Source organism: Bos grunniens, chromosome 22 (assembly GCF_055505025.1).
Source record: "Bos grunniens cultivar Pamir isolate PY7600 chromosome 22, Bosgru_T2T1.0, whole genome shotgun sequence".
In the NCBI taxonomy this organism is placed as follows: Eukaryota; Metazoa; Chordata; class Mammalia; order Artiodactyla; family Bovidae; genus Bos; species Bos grunniens.
The window spans coordinates 41,318,551-41,346,078 of NC_141186.1; the positions used below are offsets into that span (position 1 = coordinate 41,318,551).

A 27,528-nucleotide genomic window follows, 5' to 3' on the forward strand; every position below is an offset into this window, starting at 1 on the left:
TGCTTATGGTTTCAAGTAGACTAATCGATAGGAACCTTTGTAATGGCAACTTTCTTGGCTTACTAAGCATCTCTCATTGCTATACTTTCTCAGTGTTTATTGCTCCACAGACCTATGAACTGAGGCCTGAGACGGATAACAGGTCAGATAAAGGAGAAAAAGAAGCATCATACCCTGAATCCACATCTGCTTGTATCAGTAGAGTTTTGTAATGTCCTAAGTCATCTGGTGTTTTTACCAGGAAGTTGTTAATAGCAATGCCTTAATTTTAAGCAAAAATAAAAGTAGATTGTAGTTAAAGCAAGCAATGTCTTAATATTGACAGTCTCTTGTGTGGTTCACTGTACAGGTTGTAGGAGATTGGAAGATGAGACTTGGGAATGGACAGCACACGGGATAGAGACGTGGTTACAGACAGCAAGTGCTACTTAATGGTTTTATGAGGATATCACTATTGGAAACAAAAATTTCAGTTCGTTCGAGTCTTTTGGTTACTGTAATCAAGATTCAGATTTCAAGGGGCAAGTATCCAATTGGCATAAATTGGGAAATGGGCCCAATCTTGGCAAGGACACATTTTCACTAATGGTTGCCACAAGCAGAGAAGGTGATTTGGGGATGCGATAGTCAAAAAGCAATCCAAATGGTTGGGCTACTGGAGAGAAAAATCTAGTGTGTAATTTCTCATCCTTTAGAATTTTGGCGTCTCCGCAAAATCTGATGACGACTTTGAAGTGAAAGTGTATATTGAGATTGATCTTTACATGAAAATGATTAACTTGATCCACAAAACATACAGTAAAAGCAAACGATAAAGAAAGGAAGCTAATAAAGGAAATTGATTTATTTGAAGTGCCCTGTGTCTCTTTCACTTTCCTGCATGTAGCAGGACTGAATTAGTGGCTGCCTTGGCTCCAGCGGTCTGCCGGGCCAGCAGTAATAGGTTTCAACCACGCCTTGTTTGATTGTGTTCTGTCTGAATTGAAGGGCAATTTGAGTTTGGCAGGTTTGAGTTTGCCTGTAAGATTATCTTGTTCTAAAGATCAGGAACTTTTTAGAGGAAAGCATTCTTAATGGAATAAGAGGAATTTAATTTGCTGTTTTGAGCATTGTGCCCCAATAAACATTTTTATGTCTTATGTATGTGACTGTGTGTGTGTCCATTTAATAAACAGTCATTCATCAACATTTATAAATCCACTAAGTGTGTTTTGAGCGCTAGGGAATATGCAATTATAGCACAAATTTTTAAGATAATTATCATGGTACCTGATATCCATAGTAAGTGCAGAATAGATGTTGACTTTTATTATAATGGTTACTACAAATATCTGATAATAATGAGCACTTGCTACCTAATAGGCAACCCCTTAACACTTATAAACGTGATTATCGTTGCTTTGTTACCGATGAGGAAATTTTGGCTTAGAAGGCACAGGTGGGCATTTTTAGTTGCAGACAACAAAAATTAGTCTTCCACAGGGATTCTCAACCTCTACTTTGTGGACATTCTCTTGACAGGGGAGGAGGTGTTGGGGATGGAAGGAAAACTGTTCTCTGCACTGCAGGGTATGTAGCACCGTCCTTGGCCTTCACGGGCTTCAGTAGTGGCTAGTGGTAAACAGACTGCCTGCCCGTGCAGGAGGCACAGGTTCGATCCCTGGGTTGGGGAGATGCCCTGGAGAAAGAAAAGGGAACCCATTCCAGTGTTCTTGCCTGGGAAATACTATGGACAGAGGAGCATGGTGGGCTACAGGGTTGCAAAAAAAAAAAAAGAAAAAAGACCCTTTAGCATTCTTCCAGTTTTGACAGCCAAAAATGTCTCTAAAAATTGGTAAATATTCATAGGCATTGTGAGGAGAGGACCAAGATGGCAAAATTGAACACAGTTAGAAACCCCTATTCTAGCTAGCATGAGGGGAAGAGAAATATACGACAGGATCTCTGTGCTGAGCTCCCTGTGCTGTAATACAGCAGCTTTCCACTAGCTCTCTGTTTTACATGTAAGTGTACATGTGTCAGTGCTACTCTCCTCTGTCCCTGTGTGTGCATGTTCGTTCCCTACAATTGCGTGTCTGTCTTGCTTTGCAAATATGTTCATCAGTACCATTTTTCTAGATTCCTTGCATGTGCATTAGTATACAATGCTTTTCTCTTTCTGACTTCCTTCACTCTGTATGACATATTCTAGATCTACTGTTCTTAAAAGCCAAGCCCAGTGGCAGGTACTGGAAATTCAGAAGATAGACATGGTCCTAGGGCCGACCGTCTTGTGGAGCCTACTGTCTCCTTAGAAACAGATAAAGTAACACTGTGATCTCAGTACTATGATGGAGACAGGACAAACAGCTACCCATGTACATTCAATGAAACAGGTATCAACCTGGGCCCAGGGAATGTGTCCAGAGGAGGTGACTTTAAACCTTGTCCTGAAGAATGAATGACTTTTTTCCTGCTAAATCCTGACACAACCTCTAGTATATTCTTGATGGCTTAAAATGATAGATTCTCATTCTTGCAAGGCCCGGTTTAAAATGTATTCTTTTTTTGTTCATTTGTTAGGTAATGAATAGTCTCTTCGGTCTTAGAGCGAAGATTTTAAATTCTTTTCACAGTTCTGATGACTTACCAAGTGTTGACAGTTTTTCTGCTCCAAGGGCTGTCATGGTTTCTTTGCCTCAGGGTTTCTTGATGCTGCCAAGGGACCTCTAAGCTACAGAAGTCTCCCTTTTTTCTAATGGAGGTTAACAATGCAGATGAAAGATATGTGGGTGGTGATGAAAACTTAGCACCTAGGTAAGCCTCTCCCTGTTTGATACAATCAGAACAAATCTTTACTGAAGGGCAAGTTATTTCTTAATTGGTGCGTTAGGCTATTGGAAAACAATTTTAATTCATGATGACTGATGGTATATGTATATTTACCATACAAATTTTCAAGTGTAACTGTCTCTGAAAGGATTCAATACCACCAAAAGATCTATCATCGTAACCATTGGTCTTCATTACTGCATTTGTTCTGCTACTAAAGAAAGCTTAGAAGCTCTTGACCATGGTCATCTAGAAGTAGATATATGTGTTTACGCCTGTTCAATTTCACTGGCTGCTTCTCAGGAAAGGAGCTTAAACATTGCATAGCTCCAGGTCTGCTGAAAGGAAATCCAAGTGCCAGCAGCTCTTGAGATAGTTTTAACAACCAGCACTTTTGAAGCTGCATGAAGACAAACCTCATTGGTCTCCTTTTTTGCTTCACTTTGTCATGACAATTCTGCTTTGTCACACTGGTCATTTCAGTGCTTGCTTTTTTCTGTCTTTGCCTACCTGGGCTTTTCTTTTCAGAGGAAATAAGTATCACTTGAGGAAGATGGGGACTTTGGGCTCCCATTACCCTCTGTAGGCTACAATGTATGCTTTGTAAACTACACAGAGAACCAGCAAGAACCTTTGTGTGGTACGGTAGGATCTCTGTCAAATAAGAACTGACTTCTGGATGAGCAACACTGTGAAAAGGGATTCTTTAAGAGTAGACACTTAGTCCAAGTGTTGACTTGAGAGTGTGTGAAGCCTCAGACGGTTGGCCACAAACGCTTTCTTTTGAGCATCTGTTATGTGCCAGGCACTGTGTTTATTAATGAAGATACAGTGACTAATATCCTCAATCCTCAAGGAACAAAAAAAGTATCTGTTCCATTTTTGAACTACTTCTAGCTCTCAGTGTAATCATACTTTAGGTAAAATACATTTTCTAAATCAGCATCTGCTTTCTGCTCTGAAACTTAGATAATTTGAAGACAGGTGTCTGTGAGAAATCTACTACATATGGTTGCAGTAATAGATTTTTTTAAGTGAGTAGGATTAATCACTTACAAAAAAATTAAGCTTATTTTTCTCCATCGTATCCAACAGAGAAACCAGGCAGTTTTTAGAATGTGTCCTTTTCAAGAGACACTATCTGCCAGATCTGATAAGTTTTACTAAGGATAGTTGCTATACCTAAAGTTTATAACACTAAATATCATAATCAAAAGAGTTAAGAGAGTTAACTGGCCGCTGTAGTGGAATCCAACAATTCTGACTCTTTGACTTTGAAATTTCCATCATGGTTGACTTCTGCCACCCACATGCTCCTTGGAAAACTTCCATCCTGTTTTGCAACCAATTGCAGATTATTCTTAGATTCAGATGGAAAAACAAAACTGGTGAGTGACAAGACCAGATGCACTTTACCTCGGTTATGAATACAGTCTGATCGCATATCTGTAGGATTTTCTATCTTCTTTTGAAACCCTTCTTTAAGTAGAATGGAAGATGATAAAGATCAGGAGATGGCAGGGAGGTGGAGACAATAGTCCCTTAATAAGACTCTTAGTAATCAGGCAGGCAATTGTGTCTGGAGTTAGGGCTGTGAAAGTGACAGACTGACCATTTTGAAGGCTGCCATCATCGCAGATTGGCATGTTTCTAATTACACACGAAATGAAAGGCCTCAGAGAAGAAATGATCCAGAACACTCAACTATTTGAGTATCTGATGAAGGCGAAGAAGGCTTGTCAAAACCAAACTGCAAGATTGCACTTCTCCCAATTTTTTTCAACACTCATTCAGAATCTACATTTTTTTTTCCTCTACCTTTTGTTATTTTTTTTCAGTCCCAGCTGCTTTTGTGCCTGGATTTGGGATTCACATCTGAACTTGCAAGTCATAGCAGGAAACAGATGGCACAATCTGAGGACTTAGTGGGAGGAATTTGAGCAAAGGGACTATTTGTGAGGTATGAGCAGGGCTCAGGGAATTATAGGGAGTGGAGAAGAATCAGGGGACTAACCTTGGCAAGAAGCTGGAATCTTCTCTAGCCCAGGAGGGGCGTATGTGTTGCCAGAGGCACACAAGAGCTGACTCTGTCCAAGGGGAGCAGGCACACATTACTGGAGCATGATGAGAAATGGGAGCAAGGAATTACCCATCTTTTCTCCTTTCCTGGCCTCCATACCCTGCTGATGATTCTCACTGGCCAAACCTAACCTGTTAGGGGATACATGGGTCTGGTAGATACATAGGAAATAACTTTGCAGAACACAGGTCAGGAAGGGCAGAGAATGGATCTGGTGACAAATGGCCACATACTTGCCTTTCATTAATGTTAAACTGGTATAAAGATCACATGAATGTTAGTGGATTAACTTGAAATTCACTTGCAAGTTCAGAACCAAAGAATTTACTACAGGTATATTAAGCAGACACTATGGGGCAAGGTGAAAATAACCACTGTCAATGCATAGAAAATGGCTTTCCTTATAGATGGATCCTTCAAATCCTGTGTTATTGGGGTTTGCAGAACTAGTGCATCCAGGCGGGTGGACCACGTAACTGAGTGAACTGGACTAGGTGGTAGGTGGCAGTCAGCACTGGGTCTCTTACAGACTCTTTGGCCTGTGCTCTCAGTAAAGGCAGCAGTCACTATGCAACACCTAGGAATTCAAGGCTGACATTTTCAGATAGTCTCATATTTTTTTTTAACCATAGAAGCAATATGATGGATTTTTCTTTAATCAACTCATTTTTAAATATTAGCAATTAAATGAATTTTGCTTTTCCCAGTCCTCAAGTTTAGACTAACAAACTTTTCTCACTGAATCCTGATGCCTTGAAGTTCTTTGGTCTGTTGAGTGCCACTTTGTCCTGTTCCAAAGGCAATGACCCGATCTTACTTGATGCAGGAAGGCCGGCTTCCTACCCTCAGTAACTCCAAACATGTGTGAGGTCCCTCCTGTTGATGTGTTTTTTTTTCCCTCAGTATTTATTTATTTGGCTGCACCAGGTCTTAGTTGCAGCACACAGGATCTCTAGTTTGCCATGCAAACTCTGAAGTTGCAGGATGTGGGATCTAGATCCCTAACCAGGGATCAAACCCTGAGCTCTGCCTTGGGAGCACGGAGTCTAAGCCACCGGAGCACCAGAGAAGTCCACGCTCCTGTTGCGTTTTTCTCACCTCTTGCTCCAGATTCCTGCTTTGTCCAGGCCGGCATCCCCACTCAGCCTTTGGCGACAGGCACATCTCTACCTCTTCCTCCAGTCCCCTAGATTACCAACCTAAAGTGATTGTTTCTAAGAGATTTTTTTTCCTGGAGGTGTTGAGAGAGCAGAGGGTAATTCTGTGACGAAGCAGAATCCACTAACAATGCAAAGTCTGCTGGCACAAGCTAGGCCATCCTCTTCACTGGAGCTTCTTCTCAAGCTCTTTTTAGGACTTGGGGTCCTCACCCTGTGCTTTTGATTCAGCGTCTCTTCCATCTCCTCCACATCCGCAACATGTACTGTTCCCTGCTTTATTACAGCACCTAGAGACGACTCCCAAATCCCTGTGCTGTCTAATTGCTGCCATAGTCTTCGTTGCAATGTCTCCTGCTTCGGTCTAGTCTCTTAAATCACCAAGAGCCCCCCTCCCACCCCTGAAACAAGCAGTCCTACCTAAAAGAACATTTATTTTTCTACCTTGAATGCTGTTATCCTCCTAGAGCAGCCAGGTCAATCATTGCTCTCTTGTCCTGTTCCCATAACCGAACTGCCTTCCTGAGGGCAGGAACAAGAGGGTGCTCCGAACTGAGAAACAGGGTTTCCCTCAAAAGAAATCTCCAACTCTGAAGAGTCTGGCAATCGGGGGAGGTAGGGACAGCTTACCAAGCTGAGACACATGAAAGCTCTCATTTTAGAAAGGAGTTGTTCATTCGCTAAGTCATGTCTGACTCTTGGTGACCCCGTGAACTGCAGCATGCCAGGCCTCCCTGCCCTTCGCTATCTTCCAGAATTTGCCCAAGCAAACTTTAGAAAGCATAGAAATGTTAAAAAAAAAAAAATATATATATATATATATAAAATGACTGATGAGATAGGATATACAAAAGCTTTTCTTTTGGAAGGTATGCAAGGCTAGGAAAATTATGTATCGTAGCTGATGAGATAGGGACTGGTTTCCAGGCTAAAAGGTGATTATAATCACCCACACAGCTGTTGTAAATGGTGTCCTACTTTGTATTTTTGTTTATTATAGGCTGGAGGGAAGTAAATTGCCACCTCATTGTCAGCCAATAATCATTTTCCAGGAAAAGGTAATTTATCCTCTGAAAGGGGATATTCATCTGTCCAACCTTTTTGATTGCTCCATTGTATGCATGACTGTTGGACTACTACTGACCAGGAAATAGGTGTTTCTACTCTTCAGATCCCAGGTGAAGCTAGTCCAAAGCTCAGCGTGAGACAGATGTGTAATCAGATTGCAGTCAGCATCCTGGCTTTTGGTCACAGTGGGAGACAGTAAACGCACAGGTCGTTGATAGTATCTGTCTCCTTGAACTTAACTTTGAGGGAAAGTAGTGTTCACAAAATGTTGGAGGATATGATTTCCTTCATCACAGGGCTAAGAACTGAAGAAGCTGTTCTATTCACTTTCTTGTTATTACTGAGTCGCTCAGTCATGTCCGATTCTGCAATCCCATGGACTGCAGCCCACCACCCTCTGTCCATGAGATTTCTCAGGCAAGAATATCAAAGTGGGTTGCCATTTTCCCCTGCAGGGGATCTTCCTGACCCAGAGATGGAACCCATGTCTCCTGTACTGGCAAGAGGATTCTTTACCTCTGAGCCACGAGGGAAGCCCATATTCACTTTAAACTAGGGGAAAAATAATGTTGTTGGAAAAACAAAACTCCACAGAGATCTTTCCTCAATAGCCCTTAAATTTAAGGTACTGTAACAATTCAAAATGTTTTGTTTCTTAGGATATAAATGAAACACTTTAAGATGACTTTAACGTGGTTTATTTAATTCCTGTTTAACAAATTATTCCTACAAAGACTGGAAAGGTGACAGAAAGTGAAGAGGGACTGATTATCCAACCTCAAATAGATGTATGAGCATTAGCTTTCAAAATACTCCATGTTAAGCAGAGTATCGGGTTGGCAAAAGTGTTCATTCACGTTTTCCATAAATGTTACAGAAAACTTGAACAAACTTTTTGGCCAACCCAGTATTTACTTTCCTCTTCTAAACCATCTTATTTTTAAAATTATATAGGGATGTACTTATTTGTGCATATTTAAATGCTTTTATTATTTGTATTAAAATTTAAAGCCTTTTCTTGTTACACATCCAGATTTTTTCGCCGAAGACTTTGTTTCTGCCTATATACTATGCAAATAATACTTTAATTTGGTTCCTGTGAAATGACATAGACCGATTCCAGGTATCTTACTTCTCCCATGTAATTTGATTTATTAGGTCATGGTAAGCTTAATAGTTTTCTAACATATCATAAGTATCTCTCTAGATTTCAGACAAAAATTGTAAGTACAGAACTGACAGATACATTATAAAATGTTCATATTGCTCTAATAGAACAGGTTTATTACTCATTTGGGATAGGGGAGTGCTAACACTTCATGTGAGTGACCCTGTTCCACATATGGTTATATGGACCAAAAAAAAAAAAATCCATATATCTTTGTAAAACTTGCAATTAATGCTAATTAACTGCCACACTTGATGTGCAGGATCTGACTTGCCGTTTGTGCTTTACACCCTTGGTTTTCACTTGCTCATTTGGTTAGCTTCTTCACTGCCTGAAATTTTGCTTAGGAGGTGGACAATTATACTTTCATTGCTGTGTGTATTCTTTCCCCTCCCAACTCAGCAATATACCTCACAGGTTTAGAGGAGATAACTTGCAGAAACTTTTCCTTAAAATAAAACTGGGTATCAATTTCACTTTTCAGTTAGTCACACCCTTCTGTCTCTTACTGCTGCAGGACGTAGAGAGCTCACTCACTGGCAAATCTATACATACAGTGACTTTGAAAATATGCAAATATAGTTCTACAAAAATGTGCCGCTTAGATCTATGGAGCAAAATTGATTCAAAAACCCAGTTGCTGCTGTTAAATGAACCCTGGTGAGCTAGTAGAACACACCTATAATTGTGATAAATGAACATCTTCCTTTGGATGACTATCTCGAGAGCTTCTTCTGGGCCATGCCAAACCTTTCTCAAATTACTCAGGAGCTTGAGACTCCTCTCTCCCAAACCTACTACATTTTGCCCCTCCTTCACAGTAGTCAGACCTGCTTCATGATCTGGAAGTTGCCGTCCCTGCTGGCTCCTCCTCTTCCTCTCTGTCCCGCAATACACCTCTTGAGTATTAAACTCTGACCCAGTGTCTGCTGGTCAGACCTGAACTTAAACAGATCACAAACTAAACTCTTCCTCTAAATTGTTTTTAAAGGAGTCTTTCTTTCCTGCAGATGAAGTTACTCTTTGAACACTTGGAGTGGAGTGGGTACCATCTTCACAGTAAAGTGGAAGTGAAGTGAAGTCGCTCAGTCATGTCCGAGTCTTTGCGACCCCATGGATACCAGGCTCCTCCGTTTATGGGATTTTCTAGGCAAGAGTACTGGAGTGGGTTGCCATTTCCTTTTCCAGGGAACTTCCCGACCCAGGGATTGAACCCAGGTCTCCCACATTGTAGACAGACGTTTTACCGTCTGAGCCACCAAGTACAGAGTTGGTTTAACCAAGTGATTCATTTCCTATATTCTTATATTGTAGCTTTGGCTTAACCCATAGAAAAGTTTCACTGTCGCCATGGTACCTTTTGTATATGTGATTTTGTTGGGGAGGGGTAAAGAGGGAGGGAGGGAAACAGTGCTTCCTGACTTACCCTGAAATTGAGCTCGAACATGAGAGAGAAAAGGTTTTCATCTTTCATAGTAATTTTTTAAAATGTTCTGGAAAAAATGTGGAAGACCCCTGTATTAGTCTACATCCTAGAATTTAATCATTTCCCATTTTAAACATAATTTAATGAAATGAAATTCATAGAAAACTAACCATTTTGGAGTTGGGTTTAGTACTTTCAAGGTGTTGTTGCCATCAGTGTCTCCATCCAGTTTCAGCACGTTTCCATCATTCCAGACTAGAACCCCTGACCCAGTGGACAGTTCCTCCCCACCCTCCTCCCCGCCCAGCCCTTGGTAACCGCTGATCTGTACTCTGGTTCTGTGAATTCATCTATTCTGGATATTTCACATAGAAGGAAGCATACAATATGTAACCTTTTGTGTCTGCCTCCGTTCACTCAGTACCTATAATTTAATCTTGTGTTTATTTCCTAATCAAAAATGTCCTTGGCAATTACAATCATTCCATTCTGCACAAGAGTGGTATTTTCTTTTCCCCCCAAGCACTGTCTTCTTTCAAAGCATAGGAAGAATCTTCGTTACATTTTTTTCTTTTTCTTTTTGTCAGTTCTTTACAAACTTTGCCAGAGAGCAAGACGGCTTTCTCTTTTCCCACACCACATAGCCGCTTTCTCTAGATGCCTATCTGTGAGTGACAGAGAGCATGTACGGCGACCATGAACTTTATATAATGCTGTAGTGGCTGTCAGAACAAATAAGTTCTTAAATTTCTGATGGAATAAATAGATGTTTCAAGTTCCAAGGGACTTAGCCAGATATCAAAAAGAAGGTCACACAATGAGTAGCAAAGGGAGATAGGACTGGTTTCAAAGACTGACTTGTCTTGGCCACTTACTGAGTATGTTAATTGTGTACTAAGCCTTAGGTCATTATCTGTAAATGTGGCCTACCTGGGACTAGCCACAAGGGGGTAGCTGTGAAATTAAATGAAATGGGGTATTGGCCCCAATTAGTGAGGTGCCTGATGGGTTGTAAGCTCTGTGTTAGCTGTTCTGTGTTAGTTGTTGCTGTGGCTATGGTATGGTGCTGTGTATGGTTTGTGGTTGTGGTTGCTGAGTGGTGGGTTAGTTGTGGTGATTGTGGACTTGGTATTATTTGCTACCACAGGACATGTGTCTCTGAGCCCAGTGTCTTTATAAGGATAAATTCTAAACATTGGCAACCTTCCAAGCAAAATATGATACCTCTGTCCAAGCTGGTGAAAAGGACAACAGGTAATTCCCAAATTCTATTGTAAATGAATGTGAATTCAGAATTCGGGTACCCACTTCTTTTGTGTGTGTGTGTGAAACTGGGCAAATGAAATCCTGCTGCTTGTTCTACGTTCTAATGGAGACTGGCACTTGGTCTTGGGATGAGCTGCTTTCATAACTAGAGTTCAACTTACCAAGTCTACCTGCCTGCCTTTTAGCCCCCTGACCCTCCCTCCTCCTCCTCCTCCTTTTCTTTTCACGTTTTTCTCTGTGTTCAGAGCACAGGTGAGCCTTGTGATGGCTTGCTCACTGCTCGTAAACTCATGACCTGCCTTCTTTCTCCGAGGCATTACTCAGTCACTTTCGCCTCTTGACATCATATATCTTTCTCTTTGCCTATAAACGCATGTAGGGTTTCTCTTTCCCTTTATGGGAAGACATGTAGAAAAGAGTCAGGGCTCTGGATTTTAGTTTTCATCTGTACTGCCTAGAAGCTGGCACCTAACCTCTCTCCTCCTCAGCGTCTTCATCTATAAGATGGGGAGGCGGTTATGCTGAGGGCTGAACAAGACAGACCATGTGAAATGCTTAGGGCCGTTGGCGCATATAGTGAATGTTGTTTCCTTGTGAGTTGTATCCGACTCTGCAGCCTCATGGGCTGTAGCCCACCAGGCGCCTCTGTCCATGGGCTTCTCCAGGCAAGAATACTGGAGTGGGTTGCCGTGCCCTTCTCCAGGGGATCTTCCTGGCCTAGGCCATATCTCCTGCATTGGCAGGCAGATTCTTTACCACTGAGCTACCAGGGAAGCTCACGGTGAAAATTACCTAGTAATGATGGACGTGATGATGTGGCTCCTCATCTCTTTATCTTGTGGAAATTAATCTCACCGAACATCACTAGCCGTTACATCTGCCTCTTGTCTGAGTTCTTGCCACTGGATTCTATTTCTGCCTTTTCAACTGCTTTCTGAATAGTTGCACTCCATCATTCTGCTGTCACCTTAAATATGACTTCTTCAAAGATGATCATCTTTTCTGACCTTTTCTATCCTGTCTTATTGTATCACCCAGCTGTAGGTTCATGCAGCGATCTTTGAATACTTCTGAATACCTCTTTCCCCCACATTTCTAAGATAACTGAGTCCTGTATATATTCTTACCTCACAACCTGTTTGTCATTTGTTTACTTACATTTCTATGTCCAAGATCATAGACGAAAGTTCAGACACCACCTTTCAGGACTCAGTGCCATTTCTTAAGTGGTAGTGGTGGGGATGATGTTGAAAGCAGCAGCACAGCTAATATTTTTTTGAGCTCTTTGTGTTGGGAACTATTCTATGTATCTGTAAAGTGTATGCATAAAGGGAGCACCAAAGAATTGATGCTTTTGAATTGTGTTGCCTGAGAAGACTCTTGAGAGTCCCTTGGACAGCAAGATCAAACCAGTCAATCCTAAAGCAAATCAGTCCTGAATACTCATTGGAAGAACTGATGCTGAAGCTGAAGCTCCAATACTTTGGCCACCTGATGCGAAGAACTGACTCATTGGAAAAGACCCTGATACTGGGAAAGATTGAGGGCAGGAGGAGAAGGGAGAGACAGAAGATGAGTTGGTTGGATGGCATCACTGACTCAATGGACATGAGTTTGAGCAAACTTTGGGAGAGAGTGAAGGACAGGGGAGCCTGGCATGCTGCAGTCCATGGGGTCCCAAAAAGCTGATATGACTTAGTGACTGAACAGCTACAACATAAAGTATATCACCTCACTTAATTCTCATAACAGTCCTCTTATGTAGGTACTATTTCCTCCATTGGAGATGAAAAAACTGAGGCTCAGAGATATTAAATGACCTGTAGAAGACTGTGGGACTTAGAGTTGGTAGTGTCAGAATGTGAACACAGCCCAGCACTCGGGTGCCTGTGTGCTTAACAACTGTCTGTTGCACCTTAGCCTTTCTCCTTCCTTGCCAAATGCTCTCTGTGCTCCCATTGCCAGGCCTCCTTGAGTTTGGGCACCATTGCTGCCAGGTTACTATAGTATTTAATAAATGTTACTCCTTGACTGAAAAGATCAGGGGTTGTTAGGTAGCACATGTTGTCCACACTAAGTGGGCATTTAAATACACTGAAATTGCATGCAGAGTGAGTTGATTTGTTTCTCAAAAAGAAGTTAAAAGCTGTAACTTGGACAATGTCCCAGAAGCTCCTTGAGTTGGCATCCGAGGCTCTCTTCAGTCACCCTCTAGGCTTCTCAAGCCTTCCTGGTACTACTCCCATTGCTACGCCTCAGCCAGTCAGACCAACCAGCCCACTCACTGTTTGACCTCGCCCCAAACGTCCGTCCAGCATCTTTCCTCCTGAGGCTTTGTTTACACCATAACTATATCCTAAGGGACCCCGCCTTCACTCCCCGTTTTCTTTCCTATGAATTCTCCCAAGTTTACCGCCTGTCCCAACTCTTTTTAGTATCTTCTTGGATGACTCCAAGCTGATAATAAGATAATGTTCCTCCAACTACCACAGAACACAGAAGTAGGATGACAGTCTCAGAGGCTCTCAGGAAAACAGACAGGAAGCATGGAGTGAAGTCAGCCAGCGTTGCCATATGTGGTGAAGAGCTCACTGTTACCAGTTTTCCAAGAGGTGATGAAAATCTACAGATCTTCAGTGCAGTCTCTTGAATTTTTAAGGTTGACAATTTAAAATAAAGAACTATTGATGCTTTTGAACTGTGGTGTTGGAGAAGACTCTTGAGAGTCCCTTGGACTGCAAGGAGATCCAACCTGTCCATTCTGAAGGAGATCAGCCCTGGGATTTCTTTGGAGGGAATGATGCTGAAGCTGAAACTCCAGTACTTTGGCCACCTCATGCGAAGAGTTGACTCATTGGAAAAGACTCTGATGCTGGGAGGGATTGGGGGCAGGAGGAGAAGGGGACGACAGGGGATGAGATCGCTGGATGGCATCACTGACTCGATGGATGTGAGTCTGAGTGAACTCCGGGAGTTTGTGATGGACAGGGAGGCCTCGTGTGCTGCGATTCATGGGGTTGCAAAGAGTCGGACACGACTGAGCGACTGAACTGAACTGAACTGAAACAAAATTTGTATGGGGCAGCCTTTGGGCTTTGTCTTTCTTTAAGCAATGTGTTGTACACATTTATCGGTTGGAAGTGGCCCATACTGTCTGCTAGAAGTTGTCTGTTTGATTAGTTTCTAAGTTTTGAAGAAACTCATCCTTAGTTGTTCCTTTTGCGAGCGTATCTTTTTTCATAACAGTTGGTACAAAAAAAATGTGAGCATAGTAGAATCAAATACCAGGTAATCAAACTATTCACTGTATTGAATTGATTATAAATAATACATTCACAGTTTGAGAGCAAGTCCCCAGCTAAGGAGAATGAAGGCAAGAGGGCTTCAAGGAGACTTTTGAACTGAACAATGACCCTATTGCTTACGAAAAGAAGAAATCCCTTTCCATAGGAGAAAATTAGGCACCAGCTGCTAGAAGTGTTTACTCAGAGTCCTGTTGCAAGTTTACTTCATCAATACGGCTGAGGACCAGACGGTTTTCTGGGTTCGTGGAAATGTCCCAGGCCATCCTGCATCAGTCACCAGCATCCATGCCACGCCAAGGCATACTTCTGGAAAAGCCAGACTGTGACCCTGAAAAATGGCACGTTAGCTTCAGAACATTTAGCAGTTTGGAGAAATTCAGCCCCGTCCAGGATCTGAGAAGACTTTTGTGAATTCTGTTATCAGTGGCTGAGGCCAGATCTTCGCACCAAAGAGTAGATGATGGAAAAGCTGGTGCTGAAGTGGTTCATAATCTGCATGCTGCTGGAGTGCCAGGTCTTAGTCAAAAAAAGTGGTGTGGAGACTTGTAAAGACCTGGGGGATGTGCTAAAAAATAAGCAGAAACTGAAGAAATGAACCATAGTCAGTATACAAGGACAGGAATTTCTGGTGCAAAACTCAGACGTTGAGATATTATAAGTTGAGCTCAGTGACATGGATGATGAAAGAGACCTATCCAGGGAGGCCTGGTCTATGGTCAGTGTTATACTTCCAGAGAAGGGCCAGCAGGACCAGAAAAGTCCCTTGCCCAAGACCATTCCTGAAAGAGGTTAAATGGAGGGTATGGCACCCAAGGAGAACTTGGAGAAGGACTTGATGGGAGACATGGAAGAGATAAGAACCCATCAATCTGAAAAGCCTGGACTTCTGAAGGCTCCTGAGGGAGAAGTTTGAACTAACAGTGGATTCAGAAGACATTCTCTTAGGAGTCACCCATGTTTCAAAAGGAAATGGACCAACAGCCCCACATTCCAAGAAGTGCGTCAAGAAGAAACCACATCTTTGGACAAAGCGTTCTCAGGAAAACTTGGGTCTCTTTCCATTGGTTCACCTGGCACTGTGGGATCCACCAGTCTTCCTAAAGGAAAAGAAACCTGGGGTAGGGCATCCTATGAATATAGGGTATGCAAGAAATTTCCTTATCAATCTCAGCTTACTCTGCACCAGAGGACACATGCAGGCAAGAGCTCCTTTAAATGCAGTATTTGTGTCAAAGGTTCATGCAGCCTTCAAATTTTGGGGTTCACCAGTGGATCCACACAGGCAAGAAGCCATACTGCTGTGATCTGTGCCCCAAGAAGTTCACCAGCATCTCCACACTGCCTGCTCATGAGAGGACCCGCACCCAGGAGAAGCTTTCCAGTGTGAGCTCTGTGACAAGCCCTTCAGCCACAGTGGGGACCGCAGTGTTCACTGACGCACCCACTCTTGGCTCAAACCCTACGTGTGTCCCGAGTGTCACAGAATCTTCCATCGGCTGGCGACTTTCGTATATCACCAGGAAAGCCATTCTAAATCGCTCACTCACGATCCTGCCCTCAGGCCCAAGTCCCTTCTGCGCCAAGGAGGACATTCAGGATGATTTGTTACCTCTGTGATACAAACTGTGAAGAACTTAGGAGGATACTGGAACCCAGTAGGGTTCTATTCACATCATTTGGGATCTTTGAATGATGATTTATTTTCCCCTGGGAGTTTGTTTTCCTACTTTGCTATAGACCGTGGTTTTATAACTTTTTGCTATGTGTTGTTCTTCTTCCAAAGAAGGCATGTCTCACTGGTTATCAGTACTTCATCATGAAACTGAGGCTGCTGCTGACTGTCTTCCTGTTAGACATTATTTCATTGTAAACTAGAATGCTCCTGGCAGGGCGGCCAGATGAAATACAGGATCACCAGTGAAATTTAAATTCCAAATAAACACACTCATTTCTGTCAAAAATAAGTCAATAAATAATACCTTATTTGGGTGCCACCTTCTGTCCCATGCAGTGATTAGAATTAAAAAAAAATTTTTTTTGTAAAGGCAGCAGCAGAGAGTTTAGTAAGCATTTGGCTTAAAACATCCATTTCAATACTTACATTAGTGAGTTATCAGGCAAGCCCTCAATTGCAAGTATTTTGTGAAGAATTAGAGTTTTCTGACTAGAGAAAATTGGACTGAGTGCTTTTCCTCTTTTTAATATTAGAAATTGAGATTCAAAATTAAGCTTTTATAACATTTTAATATCCATCTATTGTTACTCAGGTAAACTGAAATTATTTTCATTTGGCAGTTTTGAAGCAAGTGAGTGAATCAAATCTGAAGCTGATGACTTGTAATTATATTGATTTTCCTTGTGCTTCTTGGGTATTCTTCAAAGTGACAATGCTTAGAGCAAATGTCACTTTATCACCAACAGCTCTGCAACCCCCTAATTGCAGCTGACAGATGTACTATGAGAATGTATGAAAAGGGTTCTCAGTAGAACAGATCAAAGTCTCCACCAACCACTAGAGATGGTCAGCCATCTCAGTAGCCTCCAAGTCCCCAAGAATGTGTGTGGTGCTTAAGAGAGAAAATAGGGAGGTGGGGTTGGTGGAGGTATACACAGGACTCGAGGAAGGAGACAAGCAAGCAAGAAGTGTTTCTTTTGACAGGTGTATTGTAGGCTAGTGAATAAATAATGAAGGAAATGACTGTAATTAAATGTTGACTTAATTGAACGATTGCTTGAAATATGGTTGCATGGTAAGGATCTCATTATAGACCATATTTGGCACATAAATATGATACTTATGTTGAGGGCTAATTAATTGGCTCTCACAGGTCGAATGATGGGTCAGCTGTGGCCTTGCCTCTTGTTTGCATTGGATGAGCCTTATCTTGAAGCAGAGATACTTATTTTTGTAGCATTTTGAAATCTGCCAAGCCAGACACTCATTTTAGAAGCTGTTAGGTGGTTATAATTTGGAAATCATGAGCAGAAAGCCTAATGTGTGAGGACAGGTGACAGTGTGAGGAATTGTAGACAGAATGTGCCCCTGGGTGTTGTGAAGCAGGATGCCTCACTGTGCATTTTCTATCCTCATTTCTGACAGTGAGTCTTCAAAGAGACCATTACCTAAAACATTCAGTAAAAGTGGGGGGAGAGTGGTAATTCTCAAACTCTAGCGTGCATCAGAATTACCTGGAAGGCTTATTAAGTCTGACACGATTGGGGACCAGCCCCAGATTTGTGATGCAGCAGGTCTGGGAAGGGGCCAGAAGATGTGCATTTCTAATCCAGTCCCAATTGATGCTGATGCTGTTGGCCTAGGGACCACACTTAGCCAACATCTTATATAGAAAACCAATTAGTGAATGCAAATGAATTACTAAATGTAGCACCTACACAAGCATGACGCTGTCCCAGTGCAGTGGAAACTGGGGTAATTCTCAGTGAGGAACTTCCTGCCACACAGAGTACCACCAGGTTGACCAAAAGCAGCCAGAGTGGTGCTGCAGGAAACTGGGTTCAGAAAGTGGGTTCTAGGAATGAGTATCTTCCACTTGGTAACCTTGTGACTTTGGGATAGTTACGGAGCCACTCGGCACCTCGGCCTCCTCGTCTGTCACAAGCAGATGATAGTAGTCCCTGTAGAAATTTGGAGACAGCTTCCATGAGAGGGTGTGTGGAAAACTTTCAGAATAAGAACTGGTGTGTAGAGTGAGCTGTATTATTATGTAAAGATGTCATAGTGTTCCAAAGGAATGTAACTGTGTATCAGTGCATATAGGTCTCAGTCTGTTCAGGTTGCTGTAACAAAATATCACAGACTAGCTTATGAGCAAAAGAAATGTATTTCTCACAGTTCTACAGGTTTGGAGCATGAAATCAAGGTGGCAGCATGGTTGAGTAAGGGCCCTCTTCTGTGCTGCAGACTTCTCATTGTGTCCTCACGTTGGAAGCATCTCGGGAGCTCCGTGAGGTATCTGTGAAATCTTCATTATTTAGTCGCATCAGGTCTTTGTTTTGTCAATCAGGATCTTCTGTGGTGGTGCATGGGGTTTAGAGTGCGTGGGCTTAGGAGTTGCAGTGTGAGGGCTTAGTTACTCTACAGCACGTGAGATGTTCCCCACATCCTGCAGAATTCCCCAGCGAGGGATCAAATCCATGACCTTGCAAGGCAGATTCATAACCACTGGACCACCAGGGAGGACCCTGTGAGATCTCTTTTATAAGAGCACTAATCCATCCATGGGGACTCAACCCTCATGACCTAATCACCTCCCAAGGCTCTGTTTTCTAACACTATCATAACGGTTGCACAGATCCAAACATGTGAATTTTGTGTGGGCACATTCAGACTATATATATATACACACTTATATATATATTGGAGAGATGGAAAGGCATCACGTGTTTTCAGGTTTAGGGCCACTTAGCCTAGGGAACGTGTCTTGTGCAGAAAGCTACCTGAGGTGCAGTTGAGGTGAGCTCTTTATCATATCAATACCATTCATTTCAGCTCAGTCACTCAGTCGTGTCCGACTCTCTCTGACCCCATGGACTGCAGCACACCAGGCTTCCTTGTCCATCACCAACTCCCAGAGCTTGCTCAAACTCGTGTCCATCAAGTTGATGATGCCATCCAATCATCTCATCCTCTGTTGTCCCCTTCTCCTCCTGCTTTCAATCTTTCCCAGAAATTAGGGTCTTTTCCAATGAGTCAGTTCTTCACATCAGGTGGCCAAAGTATTAGAATTTCAGCTTCCACATCAGTCCTTCCAATGAGTATTCAGGACTGATTGCTTTAAGGATTGACTGGTTGGATCTCCTTGCTGTCCAATGGACTCTCAAGAGTCTTCTCTAACACCACAGTTCAAAAGCATCAATTCTTCAGTGCTCAGCTTTCTTTATAGTCCAACTCTCACATTCATTCATGACTACTGGAAAAACAATATCTTGGACTAGATGGGCTTTTGTTGGCAAAGTAATGTCTCTGCTTTTTAATATGCTGTCTAGGTTGGTCATACCTTTTCTTCCAAGAAGCAAGTGGCTTTTAATTTCATAGCTGCAATCACAATCTGCAGTGATTTTGGAGCCCAAGAAAATAAAGTCTGTCACTGTTTCCATTGTTTCTCCATCTATTTGCCATGAAGTGAGGGGACCTGATGCCATGATCTTAGTTTTTTGAATGTTGAGTTTTAAGCCAACTTTTTCACTGTCCTCTTTCACTTTCAACAAGAAGCTCTTCAGATCCCCTTCACTTTCTGCTATAAGGGTGGTGTCATCTGCATATCTGAGTTTATTGATACTTCTGCCAGCAGTCTTGATTCCAGGCTGTGATTCATCCAGCCTGGCATTTTGCATGATGTCCTCTGCATAGAAGTTAAATAAGCAGGGTGACAATATACAGCCTTGATGTACTCCTTTCCCGATTTGGAACCAATCTGTTGTTCCATGTCCAGTTCTAACTGTTGCTTCTTGACCTGCACACAGATTTCTCAGGAGGCAGATCAGGCTGTCTGGTATTCCCATCTCCTGAAGAATGTTCCGGTTTGTTGTGATCTACACAGTAGGGTTTTATCTCAAATGTGAAGAATATTTCACGAGACTGTTGACCAGGTGTATGGTTTGTTAATGTAGTAGCTTCAGTGACTAGTGGCAACTGTGATGGTGTATGAACCAGACAGACTGAGAAAAATGGAGAGAAGAAAGAAGCAGAAAGAGACTGAGAGATAGTGATGGAGAAGAGTGAGGACAGAGATAGGAAGGTGACAAAAAACTGGAAACTCGGGGCTCTTGTATAACAATGCTTTAGACATAAGTTAAGTTCAGTGTTTCTATTAGTATTCTAAATATACTATTTCTAATACTACACTGTACTGATTATAATTCTACTATTAACCCTAATCTGTGCACATCCATTTGTACCATAACCACTTAGGTGCTTAGGGGTGCTAAGTGCTGGCCTCTCATGTTTTGATTGTTCAGCACCCATCTTAGGGAGTATAATAGATGTGAGGGTGAGAAAGCATACTCACTGCCTCCAAGGAGAATGCAGACAAGTGGGAAAGAAATTGAGGAGTAAATAAGATATCCTTAGACAAAGGAGGGGAGAGAACAGTGTTATCAAGTATGGATTTTCTAGAACAGAATCCTGGTTATAACCCTGCCTTCAACCCCGTTTAGCCGTGAAGTCTTGGACATATTGCTTATCCTTTGTAAACCCGCGGGGAACTCATGCTTGTAGTGCAGGTGGTTCTGATTTAAAGGACTGTGGATGCATGTCAGGCGTGTGCCATTTATTGCCTGGGGTACACAGTGCCTGTGTGCATGCTGAGTCATGTCCAGCTCTTTGTGGCCCCATGGACTGTAGCCTGCTAGGTTCCTCTGTCCAAAGAATCCAGTCAAGGGAACTGGAGGGGGGTGCCATTTCCTACTCCTGGGGATCTTCCCCACCCAGGGATCGAACCCATGTCTCTTTCGTCTCCTGAATTGGCAGGTAGATTCTTTACCCCTGCACCACTGTGGTGCACAATAGGCCCTTCCTTAGTGAGGCTGTGGGCTTGTTGGTTTGTTGGGTGCTAGTCTTTTGCAGGTAGAGTCCTGGGTTTTAGATTAGTGGTTTCGGCCTTGTATACTGTGATGGTAGCAGTGTGTAGAACACAAGACATTGCTTGAAGAAAAGACAAGAAGTGGACCTCGAGGTCACGACAGCCGGAAGAAAGATTGCTGTTTACCAAAAACTGTGTGGCTCTTGTTCTCTGGGTATTTGAGGGAGTGGGCAGGGTAGTCACTGGTTTCTGCTGAGATAGGGATGGTGTGTAGGAAGAGGAATAAGGGAATAGTACAATAACTGCAGATGCTTTTATGGACACTGTAAGGTGAGGTTGCCCTTCAAGAGTTACTGCCTTATCATTACTGCTGACTTGTTTCTTGGTGTTCTAAGTCCTTGAACCGCTCAATGTGCTGCCAGAACAGTGATTCTTGACAAATGTGCAGCTCACACATGATGGCTGTGGATCCTGGCTGTTTGGTGCTAAGCAAACAATGGGAGGATGGGGGAGCATGGAGAAAGTGGGAACGGAGGGAATCTTCTGGAGGCAGAAGAGACCAATAGGCATGGTCTGTGGCACCACACTTCCTGCCTTAAATCTTGGCTCTGCTGCATGCTTGTTGGGTGCCTCTGACCAAGTTACTTGCCCCACGGCTCAGTTTCCTCACGTGTAACCTAGGGTTGAGTTAGCACATGTATAGCATCACCAGCTACATCATTAGCACTGGAGGGTTAGTTATGTGCTGTGGAGAGCAGGGGGCTACTCTCTAGTTGCAGTGCTTGGGCTTCTCATTGTGGAGGCTTCTCTTGCAGAGCACGGGCTTTAGGGAAAGCGGCTTCATCAGTTGTGGTATCTGGGCTCAGTAGTTCTGGTGCTTGGGCTTAGTTGCCTTGCGTTGTGTGGAATCTTGCCAGACCAGGGATCAAACCCATGTCCCCTGCTTTGGCAGGCAGATTCTTAATCCCTAGACCACCAGGGAAGTCCAGGTTAGTTATTATTTCTATTATTTCATGTAAAGAAGGATACTCACAACCTTTTACAGTTTTCCCAGAGCACTGAAGAAATTCAAGGTGACCTCTTAGAGTAATACTGTAAAATCACGTTAACATTTAACTCATAAGAATTGTGCTCTACATGCCTTTAGGATAACTAACATATATATAACCATGTATATGACTGTTCAGAGCTGCTGTTTTCTTCTCTTCTTTTTGTCTTCTGCATCTTTATCTCTAAAGTGTGGTAATTAAATACTATAAAATTAAGCTTTCAGATGGACTGCTTTTTATTTACTGTGCCCAGAAGTATAGATTTTACTATTACATTTAAGAATTGTATCAGTTAAGTTCAGTTGCTCAGTTGTGTCTGACTCTTGGTGACCCCATGAATTGCAGCACGCCAGGCCTCCCTGTCCATCACCAATTCCCGGAGTTCACTCAGACTCACGTCCATCGAGTCAGTGATGCCATCCAGCCATCTCATCCTCTGTCATCCCCTTCTCCTCCTGCCCCCAATCTCTCCCAGCATCAGAGTCTTTTCCATTGAGTCAACTCTTCGCATGAGGTGGCCAAAGTACTGGAGTTTCAGCTTCAGCATCATTCCTTCCAAAGAAATCCCAGGGCTGATCTCCTTCAGAATGGACTGGTTGGATCTCCTTGCAGTCCAAGGGACTCTCAAGAGTCTTCTCCAACACCACAGTTCAAAAGCATCAATTCTTCGGCTCTCAGCCTTCTTCACAGTCCAACTCTCACATCCATACATGACCACAGGAAAAACCATAGCCTTGACTAGACGAACCTTTGTTGGCAAAGTAATGTCTCTGCTTTTGAATATGCTATCTCGGTTGATCATAACTTTCCTTCCAAGGAGTAAGCGTCTTTTAATTTCATGGCTGCAGTCACCATCCACAGTGATTTTGGAGCCCCAAAAAATACAGTCTGACACTGTTTCCACTGTTTCCCCATCTTCCCCATGAAGTGATGGGACCAGATGCCGTGATCTTCGTTTTCTGAATGTTGAGCTTTAAGCCCACTTTTTCACTCTCCACTTTCACCTTCATCATACATAGACCTATGTATTCTGTATTTTGTGGGTTATTTGAGGCATGTCAAAAGTTACTGAGGATTTGAGAGCTTCATCCTCAGTGGATACCTCTCCACCGAGGCTGGTTGGCTTGTGGTCACAAGACTTAATGGCTGCCTTGTATTTTCAGTCGGCTGGAGAGGATATTTCTCACTTCTGTTCCTCCTTAAGTTGCAGAATGAAGAGTAGGCATGTGTAGGACACCAGGGTAGGCTAGATGTTGGTTATATAGGAAATGTTATTTTGCTTGATTTTTTTTTCTTTTTAACTGTAACAAGAGCCTGTTATGTTAACAGCTTACCTGTTCATTTTTCTTTGCTGTAATAATAGGGTTTTGCTTAGAAAGCTATGTCCATTACTGAGCAATTAACAGCAAGATGAGCATATTTAAAAGCTGCATAGAGGAGAAGGAGGAGAATGCATTGAGCATAAAATTAGACTCTTGACAACAGGTTTTCATTTAAATGATGTCTGGGATTTTGGTTTTTTTTTTTTTTTGCTAGTATATAACTGCTTTCTAGCTTTGTTCTCTCACACCCGGTTTGTCTTGATGTGTTATATGTACTTGGGAAATGAATAGCAAGTTTGTTTTCATTTTTTGAACAATTGTGTATCTTTTGAGTGTGCTGAGGGGCTACCTTGGTTTAAAGTGGTGATTTTTTCTTTTAAGATTTTGTAATTAGGTTCCATAGTGATTCAAAATGGAGCTATCCTTTGGCAAATTTTATATGAGTGAAAGCCTGCTTCCTCTTTGCAGGTTTTCTGTTTCTACTGTGACATCAGAATCCACACATAAAATATTGATTTTTTAAAATTAATTTATCTTTTATTGAAGCATAATTGCTTTACAGAATTTTGCTGTTTTCTGCCAAACCTCAACATGAATCAGCCATAGTTGGACATATATGCCCTCCCTTTTGAGCCTCCCTCCCATCTCCTCCCCATCCCACCCCTCTTGGTTGATATGGAGCCCCTGTTTCAGTTTCCCGAGCCATAAAGCAAATTACTGTTGGCTATCTATTTTACATATGGTATTGTAAGTTTCCACGTTACTGTTTCTGTATATCTCACCCTCTCTTCCCCTCTCCCCATGTCCATAGTCTATTCTCTATGTCTGTTTCTCCGTTGTTGCCCTGTAAATAATTCTTCAGTACCATTTTATTTTCCCACATTGGAAGATCCAGGTTCCTTCTGAAGTAGTTCCTACTTTTAAGATAAATATAATATATCATACACATCAGAACTTACATCTGAACCAGATAAAGGTATCTTGGAGTCACTTTTATTTATTTACTCATCACCGGTATTTTATGAAATAATTTGAAAATTCAGAGAAAAAGTGAGGTTTGGAGATGACAGCACATACACGGTGTCATTTTTTTCTCAGTGAATAGTTTAGTCTGGTGTATTCAATTATTATTGAGGGTTTAGACCCTACCTTCAAAGTGCAAACATTTTCTTCTGCAGTTAAAGCTGTGATATTTTCTTTTACTGGTAATGCTACTAAAGGCTTAGGACAAAGAAAGTTGTAACAGGTGAACACAGCATGTTGCCAGGTTTTAATTACGCCTTTAATGGGAGAAAGTGCTGAGGAATATTGATTCTCATTCTTTGTACATATGTGTATGTACCACACATGTGTGTACATAACACTGACTCTTACATGGTAAGAAAATGACCTAGCAAAAACAGGACGAATCAACAATTAGGGGTTAACTGCTGTGTGTTCTCTTTAACCTTCTGTAGCACATGTGGGAGAAAAATACTGTACCCAATTATTGAACAGGCACAGAGATACCAAACCTTCCAACTATAGTTGGATTCTCTCAAAGATGAGTAATAACTTAATACCACCTAATTATGCTTTATGCCATCATTTCTGTTATGAACTTTTAAGAATTGTGTAAGGCATTATTTTTAAGTAGTACTTCTAGAACTTAAAAAAAAAAAAACTTTCTCTAAAATTATAAGGCAATTTTGACATTTTTCCAGAAAATATCTTGTTTGTCAAGATGGTCATATTCTGGTTTTTAGTAATGAATGTCTTTTTGGCAGTAAGGACTTGATCCAACAATATTTAAATGCAAATGATAGATTAAAAATTAAATTAGCCTATTAATTAGTTAGGGAGAGAAGATTGAACAAATGGTAAAATAGCCCACAATGAAAAATATTTTTATTAATAGATGTATCTTTTTACCAATTGTAGCAGTGACTTTGTTAAGCTTTTGAAATCTGTGAATGGACAGAAGGAATCTCCCCTCCTGACAGGAGTGCATGTCCATGCAAATTGTTAAATCCTTAAAAAATCAAATAAATGATAGAGACCATGCATAGACTCAGGGTATGATTTTCGAGCTTGAAATTAGTGACATTTTGGGCTGAATTATTCTTTGCTGTGAAGGGAGGTTTCCTGTGCATTGCAGGATGTTTAACGGCATCTCTGATCTCTACTCACTAGTTGGCAGCAGCCCCTCAAGCGAAAACGTTAGTAGGCATTGCTGAATACTGCTAAGGGGCGAGAAAGGAGGAGAATGGGCCCTTGGTTGAGAACAACTGATGTAGAGATTTAGACACAGGAATACCTAATTCAAGTTCCTAGTGACCTATGGTTTATTACCAGTCACAGCCATGACCGGCAAGTGCTTCAGGCCTTAATGAAATGAAATCTCACCCAGTGGTCCCAGCTGAAATAAACTACACCACTCTGACGTCATCGAAGTTTTAAGCCTTCACTGGAAATTCAGCACAATAGAGACCCCTAGTCCCTACCTACTTTTCAGTCAGTATACATCCTCATTACTTTGTTTTGACTGCCAATTCATTTTAGTAATGCAACTCAAACGGTTTAGACTTGCAGTAGATAATGAATGGAGCGTCTGCCTCCTAAGTAGATAGTGAATGACAACACGAAAGGAGAAATGTTGCTCTTGATGCTCGTGTACTGCTAAATTTGACTTGACCAGGTAACTGTGACATCAGCACGAGGTCTCTGGCAGGTAAAGCTGGTGTCGCAGGGAGTGGAGGCGGTGTCTGGGAAGATGATTGCCACTGATAGCTAGAGGCCCGATTTCTCATTCTCTGCCTAATTCCACATGCTAGACCAGATGCTGCATTTGATATGCTGTGTACAGTTCTGTGTGGTTTACGAGAGGCCTTTTGGAGTCAGAGGACCCTAAAATGATTCCTTAGGAGAAGAAAAACTCTGATGAGATTACTGAGTTCTGTCAGGGAAGAATATGAACGCTAGGTTAGAGCTGTTACCAGTGGCACAGTTGTTTACTCAACAGAAAAAAAGAGGAGTGTTATTTAGAGGTAAACATGAATTTTAAAAAATTTATCAGTTTGTCTCTATTACCCTTTTGTAGAGTATTTTCTGACTTAATTAGTTAGACTGCTCTGTCTTGGATTCGACCTAGATTGTGATTCTGAAAGTGAAAGTGTTAGTCACTAGAGCACGTCCAACTCTTTGCGACCCCATGGACTGTAGCCCACCAGCCTCCTCTGTCCATGGGATTCTCAAGGCAAGAATACTGGAGTGGGTTGCCGTTTTCTCCAGGGGATCTTCCTGACCCAGGGACTGAACCCGAGTCTCCTGCATTGCATGCAGACTCTTTACTGACTGAGCCACCAGGCAAGCCCAGATTGTGATTAGGGTTGGTATAATATAAAACTTTATTTAAAAGTTTGTATATATTAAATATATTTTATATATTTAAAATATATAAAAACTTTATTTAACTGTAAGTGCCTGGGGGAAAAACTTTTTTCATGCTTATTTTGAAAGTGGCCCATGGAGAGACATGGATAATCTCTGAGGTCTATTAGTCTTAGTTTTCGATATTTGGTGGTTTTATATTTATATAAAGACCTGCTAATAGAAGGTCTTTAGAGGTCTTGTTTGACATATGTGCCTAATGTCCCAGCACTATGACCCAGAGAGACATCGCTGTTTCAGGCAGTGCAGTTTTTTCCTCCTCAGGGAAGCCAATTCAAAGTGACCAGTGTTGACATGTGAGCCCAACCCGCTGACTGGTCTTGACATAAACCCTGGTTAAAGTAGCAAGTGAGGAAATGTTACTCTAGGCCAGAACAGTTTAGTGGAACTGTATTTGTGCCGTCCCTCCATATAGTAGCCATTAAGCCATATACCCCTATTGAAAATTTGAAATATAGCTAGTCTGACCAAAGAATGACATTTTAATTATTTGATGAAATTTAAATAGAAATAGCAACTTGTGGCTACCAGGTATGATACTGGACAGTGCACTTCTAGGCTTTTGAGAAACATTTTCAGACACAATTGTGGACCCGCGATTGTGGGTACTCTGTGGACCTGCGATTGTGGGTACTCTGGGTCTTTGGAACAGACCATACTCACAGAGCAGTTCTCACTTAGTCTATCCACTTAGTCGAGGCCTTTTGTCTATCCACTTGGACAGAAAAAGAATAATGGTTGTGTATGCCAACAATCCTGGTAAGTTAAGGTTGTGGAAGTCTGGTTTAGGAAGGCCTGATATTAAACATGGGACTTCCCAGGTGGCACTGGTAAAGAATCCTCCTGTCAATGCAGGAGACCCAAGTTTGATCCCTGGATTGGGAAAATCCCCTGGAGGAGGAAAT

General features: G+C 42.0%; 1 protein-coding gene and 1 pseudogene across 21 annotated transcripts in view; both read left to right on the plus strand.

Annotated features, from left to right (window-relative positions):
* Positions 1-27,528, plus strand: part of FHIT (fragile histidine triad diadenosine triphosphatase) — a 1,549,085-nt gene that overhangs the window by 839,597 nt on the left and 681,960 nt on the right. The window lies entirely within an intron of this gene.
* On the plus strand, positions 430-26,837 carry LOC147348325 (zinc finger and SCAN domain-containing protein 5C pseudogene; annotated as a pseudogene). The gene has a single exon (XR_015151454.1). The product of XR_015151454.1 is annotated as a zinc finger and SCAN domain-containing protein 5C pseudogene (transcript).